We start from the raw sequence: 18,202 nt of genomic DNA, 5'->3' as shown, positions 1-18,202 counted from the left end.
CCAGAGATATTCTACTCCCTGTCCATCTATGGCACGATGAATGACACAGAGTGATTTAAACTCAACGTGTTTCATCAACGGGAGCCAATGGAGTCATTATATACCTTGATTCCCCAGATGCCTTGTTTGGAAGTATTGGGAAATTTCCTTGATACCAGACCCACTTCATATTGTCCAAGAACAGGTTTTATTCTGGAATGTGCACGTCTGTCAATGACAGAAAACTTTTTTTCTGTTCAAAACCCAACTTTACAAGTAGAAACGAGGAGTGAGCATAGGGGGCAATGTTTGCTCCAAACGTGGCAAGTTTGTTCCTAGCGGATTTCGAGGATAAATATACCAGATCTATACCGGTGTCTCATCACCTGGTATAGATATATAGATAACATTTTTCTAATATGGAAAGGAGATCTCAACTCCCTAAATGCCTTTCTAGATTGGGTCAACCAATGTAATCCGAATATTAGATTCACATCAGAATGGAACATGAAAGACATGAGTTTCTTGTATCTGAAGATCAAGATATCCGGAAATAAGTGAATCACTAATCTTTTCAGGATGCCAACAGATAAAAACACGCTACTGCACTTCACGAGTTTCCATTCCGTGGGTTTGAGAGAAAACCTGCCTTACGGACAGTTGCTGCAGATTCGCAGGAATTGTACAACTAAAGAAGATTTTGTAGAACATGCAAGACAACTAAGAAACAGATTGGCTGAGAGGGGGTATCCCCGTAAATTGGTAAATAAAAACTTAAAGAGAGCGCCTAACACTCACAGAGAGGAATGCCTGAAACCCAGACAAAAGAAAAAGAAAGAAAGAATAGTGTGTGTATAACCCGATAAGCAATGATATAAAGAAAATCATCAATCAGAACTGTGACCTTATTAAACAGCCGGGGAGTCTAGCACAAAAACCACTATTTGCTTTCAAAATAAATCAGAACCTACAACAAAGACTGGCACACACCTATGAAGAGATCAATAATGAACAGACCATTCTGAACCAGTGGGGTCTGCCCCCCATTGTGGGACACCACAAATGTGGGGGATGTGTGGCATGTCCCCTCACAGAGAAAAGAACAGATTTTAACTACGGGAAAATCAAATGGAAATGACTAACTCACACATACTACAAATCAAAAAACCTGGTCTATATAATAAAGCCCATGTGAGCTACTTTATGTAGGCAAAAAAACGAGAGAAGTGCAACAACGCATAGGAGAGCATAGATCTTGCATGAGGAATAAAGTTCTGGACAATCCTCTGATGGATCACTTTACGAAATCAGAGCACCTAGATACGGAAATAAGGTGGTTTGTTTTACAACAAGTAAAAGTACTGACACGGGAGGAGATATTGCATCTATCCTCCATAGGATTGAACAAAAATGGATTTCCACATTAAACACAGTGAAACGAGGACTAAATGTTTCTGTGGAGTGGAACAACTTGATCACCCAGAAGTGAATAGCCGTGACATTAGTGATAACCAGCATTTTCAGACTCACCGGGAGGGCAATTACACACATCTAACAACTATAATCAACCTTAAGAAGTTAGCCGGTGAAAGTTTTGGCAAGTTATCCGGGACAGGATGTATGTGTCTGACGAAGTATGGGTTGCACAATTAAGACTGAGTTTCAAGGAATGTACTCCCCTTCCTGCATCTCCGTCGGAGGTAATGAGCGAATTGCACATACTATTAGGTTTCTGTAATTCGTAAACGTTAGATAGATAGTGAAACCAAAAGAAAGTCTGACACTCACTAACCTGATTTGATGACCTTGAAAATGAGGACAGTGAGAGTTCCCCTGAAAATGCTACAACCCTACTTCCTTAGAAAACAGAAGAAGAGGGGGGAGCACTCCCAGGGAAACCCTCTGGGGCAGAAAACCCTCCACTGGAACAGGAATAGTGCTTCGGAGGTAGGATGATCTTCAGATCTTGGAGTCGAAATCGATATGAAGTCGAACACTATCTTCCAGGTGAATTGGAGGATTGTTGACAGGCTGCACCTCCCACTAAAAGGTAAGTGATAAGAAAGAAAAGGTTAAACAATTGAAAGATAGACAGATAGAAAGAGTCTACGTTAGGAACCCCATACATAAAAGGATGTGGAATGGTTCAGCATTAGTTTGAGTGTGAGCAGGCTCTAGGAACACGAGGAAGTCCCCCATGTATGGAAGAGAAAGGACTCTGGTAAGAAGAGGACAATAAGGTCCTATATGGGGTCAGATTCAAGAAAAGGAAAAGTCGAAATGTCACCTGCTGGAGAGACTTGAAAGGGGTTGAGGTATGGAAATGATCTGCCTGAACAGCGGCTGGCGACTGGACGGACCCACGTACTGCCAGAAAGCAAGACAGATTAATACGGGAAATAGACTTCAGGCAACTAATGTAATGAACTATGAAATTCCTACCTAGAGAAGGCGAGAGGTTTAGGGAAGCAATGTTTCTGTGACTGCCGGGGAGAGACTCGTCCGAGATCGGCAAGGGGCGACTCTCGGATTGAGTAGGAGCGGAAGTTAGCGAAAGGTCCGTTATTCGATTCAGGGTGAAGTTTAGAGAGTGATGAGAAGTGTTCATCCGTTCTAAATCAAGAAAGAAGAGGTTAGCAGGTAGGTTCAACAGAAGGAGAATTTCCCTAGGAATCGTAAACTTACAGAGCGTCTATCTGAGGAGTAGCGACGTGTTCGTTGAGTTGCTGCTACGCGACTGCTATATGCTGTCATGTGACATCTCTCCAGCATCGGGAACGTACGTGGAAAGACTGCACCTCCTGTTACAGAACAACAGGAGGATTCCACCACCATTTTAGGGGAAGCAAATAGCAGCAAATTACAATATCTGTTGCGATGCCACAGCGACCATCGTTGGTAGCAGGATCTAACACATACAGTGTGGGCATGGTAGCTACCGGAGTGGAAGAATCTGATTACATGTATGTGAATAGCAGTGATATCAGTTATCATGAAGTTCAGAAGAACCACCAGGTGAGTAACCACACACATCAAACGTAGATGGGCATTTCTAAAGACTCATCAGTGAAAGATATTAAATTGAGACAGGACGTGTGTGTGCAACTATATTACGCATATCCAATTGCAGGTTGCGCAATAAAGTTGGAAGACTGAAGGAATGTACCCCGTTTTCCATATCCACACTGCGGGTAACAAACAAATTACAGTGCGTTGATGGTAATATTTGGAATGGAGAATGATATGGAAAGAACATATGAGGCTAGAGAGAATAAACGTAGTCCTCGCTTTATGACCATAGTTGTGGCCACAAATAGACTAAGCCTATCACATAGGCGATGCATTAATTTGTCTACGCGGCAGTCAAAACCCTCCCAAATATAGGGTAGGATAGTCCCCTCTCTATGTTCATAGTTGGACTAATGAATACGTCAACCCTGGAGCGTGGGCGCCAAACGGAATGATTTGATTGGGAAACAAGAAATGAGCATCAACAACGGAGACAAGGCAATTTAAGGTAATCCCTAATATCTTTCTACATGTATAGATAGGGATACACGCTCCAGTCAAGCGGAGCAGTAAGGTCTAATAACCAATCAGAATTAAACATGCAATGTAAAGCAAACTGTAGAGGTGGAGCCCAGTATAACTTAAACTATAAATGAAATAGCTCGATGCGCAAAAGACAAAATATACAATTGCTGAAATTTAAAAGAAAAATGTTAGCTGGAAATCCATGTTGTAATTGCCTCACAACCTTTTGGAATTTTTGCAAATACGTTTAAAATAGATCCTGCATGAGAAAAAAGGGGCTTTTTGCCTGGCGAGATACGTAATGAGTGAGATTTATTGCACGGGTATTGATACCACTCGAATTAAGCATAAAGAAATCATATAGAATGAGTAAAGAGGACATTAAATACAGGAACATTCAATCACTTACCTGACTCTACTGGATCTCTCCATAGGGGCTCTGATGCGATATAGCTAGGATCGGAAAAAGATACTTACCTGCAGTGCTTTAAGTGGGGTAAGAAATTGAAGGGGGGGCCCTCATTTGCGGGTGTGGCTTCCATTGTGGGCATTGCCTAAAAGTGCACAAATCATAGTAAGGTGCGCAAACAAATACATAAATGTATTTGAGCATTTATATATTTGTTTGCATACTACTATGGTTTGTGTATTTTTCAAGCCTTCTTTTATATACATAGCAATGTTACATATTTCTATGTTTATAAAAGGTGTCTTGAAAGTGCACAAACCATAGTAAGGTACTCACACTTGTGTCCTTACCTTACTATGGTTTGTGTACTTTTCAAGCTGCCTTTTATAAACATAGACATTTGTAACATATGTCTATGTTTATAAAAGATGGCTTGAAACGTAGGCATCTTTTATAAAGCGTTGAGGACGGACAAAACCCAAGGTGGCTTTGTCCATCGACAAAGCTTTATAAAAGATGCCTTGAATTGTGTACGATTCAAGCCATCTGTTATAAACATAGGAATATTTCTACGTTTATAAAAAATGGCTTAAACGTACACAGTTCAAGGCATCTTTTATAAAGCCTTGCCAAAGGAGAAAGGCACCTCGGGCTCAGTGATCTCTGCTCAGAGCAGAGATCACAGACCCTGAGTCGTCTTTCACCCTCTGCGAACCTGCGGGCTCCGTGATCTGCAGATTAGATCACGGAGCCCGTGGGTTTGCTGAGGGTCAGTGACCTGGCGAGGGCAAACAAAGGGACTCTAACTTCCTATGATGGCACCTCAGATAAGGGGTCATCATAGGAAGTTACAGTGACTGACAGAAGTGCCAGCCAGTCATAGCAACGATGTGACTGGCTGGCACTTCTGTCAGCTTGCCTGACGTTAAAGTGGCAGGCGCATCTCCCGTCGCAGCTGCGGCCGTGGCGGGATAATGCGTCCTGCCATGACGTGGTTGGACTGGGGGACCCCGGCAGGGCCCTGGATCACCCCCACTTTTTGGAGACTGCCGGGGCCTGGCCCGGGCAGGCCCCGGCCCACTGAAAGCACTGATTACCAGTGAAGATAAAAGTAAACTTCCAGTGGGAATTTTACTTAACAAAAACAACAGATGCTGCAAATTGAGCATGAATCACTGTAGATATTGATGTGAGTAAATATACACAAATAATACAAATTCCACCAGTAATAGGTGACATTTTCGATCAAGATGCTGTGTTAATAAATATAATATCGGTAACTTGACTCTACAGGTCGGACCATTTTGGGACATTGAGTACCTACGTAGAAATGTGGATTAATCCTTACATCCTTCACCAAATAAAAAGTGGGAGTGAGTCAGATAATGACTGCTTAGGAGTCAGTACACATACATTACTTGTAATATGAAATGATGAGAGGGATGACATAGACACTGAGATTGTCTTTTAATTGTCTTTTAGGGACCATGGCTTACTCTACCAAAAGATACAGGACATAGATGGGTTGCTGTTCTTTTCGTCCTGAAGAAGGTTGCTGCATGAAGGGGCCAGAATAGGGGTCCAGAGACAAACGAAACACGTGTAGACATTTAAACTCTGTGGGATCAAAATCCACACAGATGGGTTGATTGAGCAATAGATCTAAACCCACCAAGGAATTACCATAGTGAAATAGCGGCATCTAACCAGCAAGGGTTAGAGAGAGATGAGATAGAGAGTATGAATGTAACGGAGAATGAAAGTGAATGAATGGTAGCAGTTTGGAAAAGTGAGCTTTGGTGTCCTATAACCAACCCTGAAATCAATACAGAATATTGGTAACAAATGTAAAAATATATTTTTATGTATTTTAAAATATGTTAGATATAATTAAATTGAATCCATTGAACAAGTGACAAGAATTGTTGGTTGGTATTTATAAAAAGACTACACAGAATAATGAGAGATCACCCCTCTCTTCCACTGGTCCATTGTATATTGTTTCTCTTATTCCAGCCTGAAGGACCAGTTGTCAGAATCAGGCATTCCCATTTTGTTGACCGGCGCTTAATAAGATACAGGCTCATAATTAATAACTCATAGCGTCAATCCACAACAGAATTTTAATAAATGGGCACATATAACTAATTAAGGTAGGCCTACAAGTCACCATGATAAGCAATCTTGGTTTGCGCATGCTGAACCAAGCAACTACAGAAGAACAATGCATGTTAGGATCTATTAAATGCATGTCATGTATGCAGACAATACACATTTTGTGCAAATAATTGGGCGCTTTGCAAAATCCCAGAAATTACAATCAGCAAAAGGTAAGAGTTCAAAGGGGAAGTTTTCTCTGGGAATTTTATTGGCCCAATGGATAGGTTTTGCATTTTTGAGCATTTGTTGCGATTGATCAGAATTGTTTTTCCAATGCATCGTACCTTAGATTGTCTGACATTTACACATGCGAAACTCACAGGTCTGAAACCGCCATCTTGTGATAATCTTATCCACTGATCCGTAAATGTAAGTGCCTTCGCCTGAGTTGTAACGCCTGAGTTGTAATGAGGCCCATAATCTTTGTTACCAAAGACACTAACATTACATGTCTAATTAGTATCCAATGTTTATTGCATGTGCTCTTATGTACAAGGAGTCAACTAGTGAAGCGGTCGTGATGGAAGATACACATGGACCACAGGTACAAATAATACTGATAGTCATCATTTATCATCAATTGGACTTTTAGGGCCTGATTCACAGAAGCATTTTATAATGGCGCAATTCCATAGGGACACTCTCTGTGAATCAGCCCCTACTTGTTCCATTCCTTGTGTGTAAGTTGTTTTTCAAAGTGAAATAGTGTACTTGTTGTAATTGTACCTATGTTTCTTGCCACGGAAGAGATTTACGGTTGTTTACAAAGTTTTGTGAATGTTGTGTTACAGTTGGGGGATGAACTAGGCACATCAACTTTGACAGTATCAATACACACTCTGAAAACAATCCAGGCTTTTACATTTGTTGCAACGTGGTGATTTGGAATTTATTTCATTGGGATTAGCTTGTACTGTTGATATTCCTATGTTCTTTAAGTGTGAAACAAATAATGCTTGTTTTTTAATGTATTATAGCCGTAGGAAGAAGATGAGCAGGAATACTAGACTATAGAACTAACAAAGGATGTTGCTTGCCAAACCGATCTCACTTGGGAGCAACTAATGTTTGAGATTTCAAATGCTTGTCCCTTGGATCAGAATCAGGATTCCAGTTGTGCACTGGTTGGAATTTGAAATTAATATCACCAGCGAGCCATGGAAAGTAATAATGGATCATTGTTACAGCCCACAACCTCCTCTGAAAGTGACCGACAACACAGAAGATTCTTCATCATTACTTCCCAATCCTCTGACCCAATACACGCCTTCGAAAAATGTATGTCAAAGAAAGACATAATGTTCCCTGTTTTCCTCAATAAATTATGAAAATCCAGAAATATCAAAGATTTAAATCATAGGGGCATCTTTGGAATTAATCAATGACTATGTGCATGACCCCAACTTCACAAGAGGTAGTGCAGAGGACTTTCACCACCATAGAATCTCAAACCTCTATACTGCAGGACAGTTGACCATGGAGGGAGCCAAAATACATTGTATTTGACAGCTGCCTGCTACAGATTATACAAATTATTACATGTGACTATAGGATATGTAGGAGTATTTGTGGGGATCCATTAGCAAAGTATACTTGAATAGTCAAAGGCACACACCTGAAGATCAACGGGATCTGTGTTCAGGACCATTATACTTTTTTGTGGTCCGCACAACCCATTCTTAGAAAAGTACCACCTGGGATTTTAATTTGTTCTTCTGCTCTGTTGTTCAGTGGTTCAACCTTTAGTAAGATATTACGTTTCTGTACATTTGTGGGACTGGAGTTCCTTGCTAAAACATCATACTACAAATATGAGAGACATTCCTGGTTCCCGGCTATTAGTCAGGCCTGGAATCTCGAACAAATATAGATAGCCAATACACTCCCATGTGAAAGGGTTAGGCTTACTGGTGATGGACAGTGCAACAGTCCTGGATTTTTTGGCAAGTACTGCACTTACCACTTCCAGGACATGGACACACAAAAAATAGAAAGTTCTTTTGTGGTGCAAGCATCAGAATGTACATCCTCTGTTGCCATGGTGAAATATTGTTTCATTAATCCATTGAACTGCTACAGTCAAGGGGATTTCAAATAGAATTGATAGCCACTGACAGGCACGTTGGAGTAGCAAAGGTTATGCAAGAGCAGTTCCCACACATAAAGCATCAATTTGATGTATGGCATGTCGCAAAATCAATATCCAACAAACTCACAGCTGCTGGTGGAAAAAGGGGTCAGAAGAAATTTGAAATGGTCACAGTCCAGCTACAACCATCTTTGGTGGTGCTCAAATACTTGTGAGGGTTCAGTCCAGATTCCAGTTGAATAGTGGTGTTCAATGCTGCATCATAGTTCCAACATAAACTCATGGGAGGATAACAAGCATTTTCACTAGTGCACACATGGACCTTGGAATGAAGAGCATGAATTTAAGAAAAGGTGGTTGGTGCAAGGCTCCCCTCCTGACATAGCCCTACAAAAGACTGTGTTGATAAAATGTATAAGGATTGCATTTCAGCATAGACGGTATGGAGGCTAAAACAAGTCTGGCTATATTTTCTCACAATGAGAATGTTGTTAGGGAACAACCAAGGACAGGAGCTGCTTTTGGCATGATTTGTTACATCATGGCCTTTAAAAAAGAAAAAAAAAACAATGTGTGTCTAAGCCAATATTAGAGCAGATGGAATTTCACTTTGTGAAAGGTGACATTTACTGCGCTGGCCATGCAAACACATGGACTGACAACAGATTATGTTTCCACGGGTCAGTTGATGACACAGAACATTGCTAATGTGTTTCATCCTCTGAAGTTGAAATTGTAAAGTTAAACAAAAGAGGGGATGGTTAGAAGGTTTAGAATAAATCGTAACATTGCATTGCTCTGCCCTCGAGACCATCTTTCTTCGCCTGCCAAGACATTACAAAAGATGAAAGACCATATGCAAATCAGGCTTGGAACCACCCCAAAAGGGGCAGTCCATCCCAACCTGCTCAGTCACATCCCTTCTGCATGAGACCACATGTCTCCTCAGACATGTTTCAGCCTTGTTGGGCCTTATCAGTGAGGAGTAGCTTGGCTCTCAAGGCCCAGCAGGCACGGGACCTACGTCTGGGCATACCTGTCCCACTTGGGATGACAAAGCAAAACAAAAGAGGTGACGGCTGGAAGTTTTCAAATAAATCCTAACCTCTGGCATTGCTCTGGGCAACCTTGTAGACCATCGTTTTTCCCCTGCCAAGCCATTGCAAAAGGGAACGACCATATGCAAATCAGGCTTGGTCCCACCCCAAAAGGTGTTGTAAAGTTGACTTCAAGTTTCAAATGGTGTGGTCTTTAAATATTCTTCCTATAAAAATGTAATTATTTTCCAGCAACTGTAACCATATAAAATGTATGTTTTTAAAACAGTACTTATTTTGTATTTTTTTTAAATTCCCGTTAAATAAATGTGAGTTTATTTTCCTTATTAAATGTGTATTTTATGACATTTTTGAATATGTTTTGTCTTACATCTTATTTTTTAAACTTCAATAAATACATGAAAATGGAAAATATTTTGTGACTGCAATATTTATGGTTTTATCATTTAAATGCAACATTAATTTGGGTCTTATTTAACTTATTTAAATTGTAATACTTTATTTTCTGAAGTGGACATCGAGAACAGGCACATACATGACAAAGGCATAACTGCCACATTAGAATCATAAGAGTCACACAGGTGAAAGATGTGACTTTCATGCACAATGGATAACATTAAACATTTGGCCTGGGGAGTCAGGGGGGTGGGGTAGCACAATGCTCCAGCATCCCTAACCTCCATAAAACTACAGTGAATAAGAAACTCTACACCAGGTTCACATTACAAAGTATATTGCAGACAGGACAAGGACTGACAGGACAAGAATGATTATTTGAGTGGTTGCTAGAAACTGTGGGTCTGGGTCTGTCCTTGGACACTGCAGAGAAAAAAGGCAGAGGCTATGTGGGCCTGATTGACAGAAGTGTTTTAGAATGGCGCAATCCCATAGGAAAATGTTCTGTGAATCAGGCCCATTGTGTTTTATCCTGCAACAAACATGCACAGGATTGTAAAGTGGATTGCATTTCGTGGAAGCAGAGGTAACTGTGAGTAGAGTAGACAAAGCACCTGCTTAATAAAGATGAATCAAGATCGACCTATGATACGTATTGGTATTTTAAATGAAGGTAGGGGGGGCGGGGTGTGTGTGTGTGTGTGTGTGTGTGTGTGTGTGCGTGTGTGCGTGCGTGCGTGCGTGCATGCGTGCGTGTGTGTGTGTGTGTGTGCATAAACAGATATACAAAAAGTTTCCTATAAGAATCCTAAAGTAACATGGATTGAGGTCATATTGATCATGGTATCGCGTTTGCCCCAAAAATTACTTTAAAAAACTCATCCAAATATGTAGGAGGGGTGGTGTAAAGGGGTAAAATGGGTGGGTAGGAGCTTGGGGTAGGGGTAAGAGAATGGGGAAGGGGGAGTGAGGGGTCCCTCAAAAATAAAAAATAGAAATCACTGAGTTTTTTTAAAGTAATTATTTAGGCAAAAATGACTTTGAAAAAAGGAGTGTCGATGATGGGACGTAGAACCATTGAACATTATGTGACATTTCTTATGGAATTAAATCACCATTGAGCAAGAACGTCAAAAGAATTGACAAAGCTATCAGAAATAATGAAAAACAGAACCAACCAAAAGATATATGGACTTTGACATCACTGATAAATTGGTGTCATTAGAAACTGATGAGGATTTAAAGAGACCAATAGTAAATGTAATACAGTACTGCCAATGTTACCAACAAGGTTTGACAATGGTTCAAATAACCATATGTATTTGGCATACCCTCTTCGCCATCCTTATTAGGCAAATGTGCATGCCCATTTGTCTGGGTCGACCAGTTACCAGAGAAACATTGCTGAAATTGAGACCAGTCTACGACTGCATCTTATCAGCAGCATTGCAAAGGACTTGAGGCATTGAAGCAGTATAAACTGACTCTTCTGCCATGCTTCTTCAATACCTCTATGACAACAAATGCTTTCTCTTGTGCATATATAATGATCTCCATCTATATGTATCCATCTCTATTTATCCACCCACCTCTTTTCCTCCATCTCTACCTATGCGTCCTATAGCTCACTGTATGCATCTTGCTATGTCTGTCCTTGGTGACCTGTGTTTCCATGTCGTAATACAGTTCCTTTGAGCTCCATTATTGGCTCTGTGTACATCTCTAGTAATCTTTACATATGTATATGAATCTCTCCATCTGTTGCTCTGCATGTACATGTATCCATACTTTGCCCTCTATCAATCTCTCTATTTACGTTAATTACTATGTCGATACACATATTTATATTCCTTAATTTATTTGCTTCTAATTTTATTTATATATCTCTTTATTTTGCGGCTTGTCCATATATGTCTATAAACAGCATGCTCAATGCATGCCTCATTTCTACCTAGTTCTCTATGTATACATCTATCTATCTATATACATACCCATCTATGTGTTTATCTACGTCTGTCCATATCTCTCTATACATGTTAGTGTATGCATCTCTTTATGTATATCAATCTACATATCCATCACTGCCTATCTATACACCTTTATACATCTGCATGTCTCTATGGCTCTCTATCCATCGTTCCCTGCAAATGTAACTATGTATCTCTTTTACCATAAATCAATCAGTTCATTGATCGCTATCCATCCATCTACATTTATTCAATCTCCTGTATGCATCACTCTACAACCCTCTATCCATTTGTCTGTACACCTCTTTCTCAATGCATATCTCTATGGCTACAGCTTTATCTACCCATCACTCTCTGTGCATCTGTCTCTATCTCTATCCACATGTCTGGTTACCTATCCATATTTCTGCTAACTCTGTTACTCGATAGATCAGTCTCCTTCTAAACCGGGCGCACACAGCCTATGTCTGTCTCTCTGTATGTCTGAAGTATTGTGTCTTTCACGGTATGTAATGTATAGTGTGCTATAATATGCCAAGTCTAGCCTCAAATACAACAATAATATGGTTGGTAAAGTCACAATATGTAGGCTAAAGCCCCAAATGTATGAACACAAATGACCCAACACTGCCAAGAGCCAGGGCACAAATGCTGTAGCTCACATACTGCCCGCCCACCACCCAGAGCACAAGCCATATTACTGGCACCCTTCAGAACTATCATCAAGAAAGCCAAGCCAAACAGTCAATGTTTGTGCCTGACACACTTTCATTGCTGGGCTGGCCTCCACAGCTAGATTGCTCCTCTGAATCTCCCTACTTCGTGTGTGTCTCACATTTGAATTTGTGTTGTTCTGCACAAATATAATTGCATTTTTCTCACCTAGGGTTCAGGGTCTGGGTCTCACACTTGAGTTTTGTTTTCTTGCATTGCCAAACTTGTATCTTCTTCCCTTAGGTTTCAAGATGTGGGTCTCAAAATTGAATTTTCTGCTGTATGGCTTATTCACACTTGCAGTCACTCGGGAGTGACCCACGCCTTGAATATCCCCTCGCCTTCAGGAATGCTCTCCAAACTTGGATATTCTCTTCAGCATCCTCACAGACTTACATCATCTCCTGGGTGAAACTATTACCCACCCCTGACAGGAATGCAGTGGCACTTGAGGAGTTAACAAGAGGCACATGGCCCCCCGCGGAAGTCATCTCAGTCAGGCCTTATGGTAAGCTCTGCAAATCCATATCTAGCTTAGTGTCAGTATTTCTTCTCTGAAAGGTCAGGCACTCCATCACAATGGAACATAGCTGTATGTTGCCCGGGGCACGACCCACCCACCTCCGTACATTTGCAATACAAACTGCTCGAATTTATCCACCCTAACACACAATAGAATCCAGATGAGTCCCATGAAATAATTCGGACCAGCTGTTCACATACTCAGTGCCCTGACTCTCCTACTCCCCTGACCATCTGTCATGGCAACCATCCTCTCATCTGATATCTCTGGGCTGCTATCAGGGACCTAGTCATTCCCTACCTACCTTCGTGCAGGCAAAAAACTCAAACACACATTTTATAAATCCTTCCTTGACATCTCACATCTTGGACTACGGTCATCCAGAGTGTGTTCATCAGCACAGCGCTTTGAGGCCAAACCAATGGCAGTTGGCAATATACACTATACAAATGGCAGTTGGCACTATACAAATGCAATATAACATAACATAACATGGGACACTGCCCCCTTTCCCTAACAGCCAGAGCAGAAAGACAGTACTGTACATCTGTTGCTGCTGAGGTGTCAGCACGTTAGTGCATTCCCCTACTGTTGGATGCTAGCTTTTTCCATAGAGAGGATGCCAGCATGGCAACCCAGACCCACACCTAATGCCTGAGTGTAAGTGGTGGGGGCGAGCTGTTACTGTTTTATTCAAATCACAGTAAACATTTAATTTAATTCTAGTTGTTAGTATAGGACACTGTTTCAATTAGGTTTAAAAAAGTTCATTTTTAGCAATTTTACCTAAATTGATAGTGAATACAAGTGATAATATAGTTGGATTGTAAAAGTGGCTGACCAAAACACTCCAATGTGAGCAGGTAGTCTTGTTTGATTAAATAATAATAATAAAAAAATAATAATAATTAAACTTGGTTTGATTAAGAATGTGTATATTTATGGTAACGTTGAAGCAAAATATCATGTGATTTTGAAGCATACACATATGTTCATATTTTTCCTGTAGAGCTCACTATTGTCAGTGGAACATAATATTTGTCTGTTCTGCATTAAAGCCAAAAATGAAACCGAGCTTTACCTTGGAAATTTGAGCACACAATACAGAGCCACTCTGTAATTTGTCCCTGAGTCTCTCGTAGTAACAACTGCAAGAATACAATGGAGCAAGTTACATCAATGAAAAGATAAGATGCAATTGAAAGAAACTGAACAGATACAAATCAAATGTCTGTAAGAGATATTGAACAAGGACACGCTTCATTTTACATTGCTAAGATCGAAACTCTACAAATCAAGTAGGCAAAATTGACAGTATTACAATAATATTTATGCAAATGTATGCTTGACGAGAAACGATGTGCCCCATTGATATTCAAGTTGACCCAAAACAGCCAATTTTTTAAGTTGAAGTACAATGTATAAAGAAGAAGTATATTTTTATTGCCATGCAGTGAAATGTGTTACTTATTTTGCTAATGGTTACTAAAATATATTTCCATTTCTCTGATTTACATAGTTATGTCATCAAGATGTGCGCATGTCATGTCAATCATCTGCCCATCAATGGTTTTTCAACTGGAATTGGTATTTCGCCAAAACACGAACAGAACAATGATTAGTATCTTCTGGGACTATCGGCCCACCGAGTATGCACAATTGTGGTTCCTTTAGCTGAAGAAACATGCCAGAGTTTACTCAGTGAAGAAATGCTTATATCAATGATTTCTTGTTGATGTGCACACAACCTTTTTTTCTCCCCACCATTGAATTAAGAAATATAACGATTTGATGAATTCCTGATTTTGAGTATTTATAGAAAAAGGGAAGTTGTTTTCTTCTTTTTGCAAAAAGAGAGTACACTTTTACTGTGTGCATGTGTTTCTGCGTGCATGTGTGTGTGTGTGTGTTGATCTTCGGGTTTTGTGTTAGGTAACGTGATGACGTTGTTGATGACATGGTACCTTTGGTTATGCTGTGCAACAACGTTATGAGAAGAGGTGGAGCATATCGGTGTGACATGTCAATGTAAACCTGAGGGTTGGGTGATCTGATTTACTGCCGTGAGGGCAATGGATCAACGGATTGGATAATCACAAGATGGCGATTTCTGACACGTGAGTTTCACATGTGTAAATGTCAGAAAATCAAAGGTAAAATGCATTGGAAAACAGTGTCTCATTGATCGATATAGGCTCCAAAATACATGCCCTATCCATTGGGCAGATAAAATTGCCAAGAGAACCTCCCCCTTAAGTAAATACCTATTTGTGTGTTTATCCGCTACGGCCCTAAAACACACCCACCAAAAAAGACAGCCATTTCCTAACAGTGAGGAAATACCATGCACACCAGGTATTTGCACAAATGAGTAACAAATTGGCCAGCCCTCTGTTACTGACAATGGCCAATAATGGTCCTTCATGACTATCACGCAGAGAACCACAGTGTGATAGAGCATATTCGGCACCAAACTATTTATTTAGACCAGTGAAATGATTAAGCACTCCATATTCTTCCTGTGACACTACATGCCATCCATGATGGGGTATGCAGAGACATGCAACAAGACTTTCAGCAGCTACTGCATGCTAGAACACTATGACAGGACATGGGGAGTTGCTAGGTTTACTGCATTTTATATATCCCATCTTGCTTGAGTGCACCAATACCATCATGGCCTGTCTATTCCGGGAAGCAAGAACCAGATGCCATATTCCCGCCCTGGCCCTCAGCATGCTCATCATGCATTATCACATTATTATTGCACCAGCGGCATCACCAGGTCAAGCTGCTGTTTACTTATTATCCTTGTTCTCCCACTTCCCTGTGTTATTTGGGGCAGCTGACTGTACTATTGTTTCAGTCAGAAGTTCATCTAGAATAAAGCAATGATTCCATATTCCAAATGCATGACATCCCATGAATAAGTAGGTGATGCCTGAGGGTAATATGAGTGTATCCATGGTAATGCCCTCTAGATGCCATACACTACCAAATTCCCTCTGCCAGATATCAGTGTTACGCCAAAACAAAGGTCAGGAGGTGTGGTTTTGCAAGAACACTGTCCTGCACCACCTTTGGGTCGTGAACTGGAATGACAGTTCATTCACCAGACTGAGCTTAAAATAATAAAAACGAAAGATCCCTCTACATGTATTATTGATACGTTCATTTGAAATTGAACGTCCTTAAAAGAAACATGTTGCAGACACCCTTTAGTACTTTCCTTCCCTTAATTAGAGGGTCTGTTAGCTGTGTTAACTACCCCAATATTTGTGAATCAACTTTGAGGGTGTGAACTAGCCCTTCACACCATTCTAAAACATCCCTATGCCCCCTAAGGCCCACTGCTCGCCATGGCCTCCTTTCCTCCTAGCACCACAAGGATACATTATTTTTTAATTTCCCAGGAGTGCTTGAAATTGAAAAATCGCGAACATGCCTAAATGGCACAGTTTGCCCTCCCCAGCAGCGAAGCAAGGCATGCTACACGGCCTTGTGGGCAATGACTGCAACTTGCAGTCCCTTTCAAGGTCCTAAACTTGTACACCTTGATTTCCGGATGACCATCCGAAAAGTTTGAAAAGTTTTCGGGCCATCACATTTCGTGCGGGGTTGGCAAATGTTAATGTAAAACCATCGAGAGAGCATACCATTTTTAAATGCTTGCTCCTTATAGAGACTCATTTACAGAGTACATAGCTGCTGTTTCCATAATGCTTCTGCTCATGTAAGTTGCAATTAATATAATGACATTGGTCATTCCTGACATCTCCGGTTAATTTGTACATTATTATTTGAACAAAAATGAATAAAGTGTGAGGTCAAGAAAGTGATGCAGATTTCAAATAAGAGTAAAATAATAATTTAAGAACGAACCAACACATTCACCTAATCAATGGATGGCCCCAGGCGTACTACATCGCCGATGTAGCCCTCACACCAGCCACCCTGTGACTCTGGTACTAACCATTAATTTCATAACACAGGCAATTGCCATTGTACCATCTAAAAAGGTTAATGGTTATCTCCACAGCTGTGAACATCAAAATGCATGTGAGGGTTAAGTGTTCAAGTTCAGTTTCTTGTCCTTTCTCCTACCAAAAATATATCACTCACTGCCATTTCCTACCCTCAATACATTTCAACATATGACTCTTGAAAAGTACATCACCATGAAATGAGGTGATGGGGGAATTGCATGTATGCTTAATATGTACATATTAGTGCACCCATGGCTCTGCAACACACATTGATTGATCTTCCCTATTACCTCAAGATAATCTGTACACATTTCACTTCCTAGTTGATAGTGAGCATGGTCTCACAATGAATGCAAGGTAATGCAACTGGATCTTGTACAGAACAACTTTAGCTATTTTGTTGACTTCCTGGCATGATTCTCTACTCTCCTACTCCTCTTAACTCCTCCTGCTGGGTGACCTCAACATCCACCTTGACTCTCCTGACTTATCAGGACCTTCCGCAATATATGTGACTCTCTCTCCCTCTCTATTCTACCCTCTGGCTCCACTCACACTGCGGGCCACACATTGAATGCTTTCTTCTCCCCTGACATCCCACTCTCTATCCCTATCACTACCTCACTCTCTTGGACCAACCACTCTATTCTATCAACTCACCTCAAGTTCTCCTCTTCTCTGGCAGCATCTCACCCGGCAGAGACACTTGGCTTCAAGGTCACCAGACCCATGAAAAAAGTGACAGTGGCTGTCTTTGCCTCCACCTACTCTCCTCCTCCCATTCCTGCAGCTGACTCCCACCCTGACACAGCCCTCACTATCCTAAATCTCTCTATCACCAACACTCTTAATATTCTTTCCCTGTCATGAAGGTCTGACTGAAGCCTTCCATAAAGTGCAACTCTTGGTATGACTCCGACCTGGCTGCCCTTAAACGCAAGTGCAGGGCAGCTAAGCGGAAATGGAATTCATCGGATGGACTATCTGACAAACTCGCCTGCAGCCTCCTTCAAAGGCAATATCGACTCTGCATCTACTCCAAGAAAAGAGTCTTTATTGAAGCCTGCATCTCCGCGGCATCAAACAACACGGACAAACATTTCAAAGTCTGCAAGGACCTGTCCAGTCCTGCAGCATTCTCCTCCTCTTTCACTCCCTCCCAGGACCTCTATTCAGCCCTGGCAGCACACTGTACCAAAAAAATCCAAGACATCCTCTCCTCCCTTCACCCCACACCACAGCGCACACCAGGTGAATAAGACTAAGTGTTTGACTGTAAGAGGAGAAAACATGTCGATCGGAGCGCAAGGTGGATTGGCACTAAAAATAATTAGTTCTAATTCAATGGGAGAGGCAGGAGATACATAGAGTAGAAGGGGTGGGAGAG

At 41.0% G+C, this 18,202-nt stretch overlaps 1 long non-coding RNA gene across 1 annotated transcript in view; it reads left to right on the top strand.

Annotated features, from left to right (window-relative positions):
• LOC138481719 (uncharacterized) overlaps positions 1 to 14,580 on the top strand; it is a 75,090-nt gene extending 60,510 nt beyond the window's left edge. Inside the window, exons 2-3 of the long non-coding RNA XR_011274353.1 lie at positions 12,550 to 12,814; positions 14,349 to 14,580. This is a non-coding gene — a long non-coding RNA (uncharacterized lncRNA). The remainder of the gene's footprint in view (positions 1 to 12,549; positions 12,815 to 14,348) is intronic.
• The last annotated feature ends 3,622 nt before the right edge of the window (positions 14,581 to 18,202 follow it).

This window comes from Ambystoma mexicanum, chromosome 5p (genome assembly GCF_040938575.1).
Source record: "Ambystoma mexicanum isolate Mex_15411 chromosome 5p, UKY_AmexF1_1, whole genome shotgun sequence".
Classification (NCBI taxonomy): Eukaryota; Metazoa; Chordata; class Amphibia; order Caudata; family Ambystomatidae; genus Ambystoma; species Ambystoma mexicanum.
The sequence above is the reverse complement of the archived record's forward strand: the minus strand, read 5'-3'. Positions and strand labels throughout refer to the sequence as shown.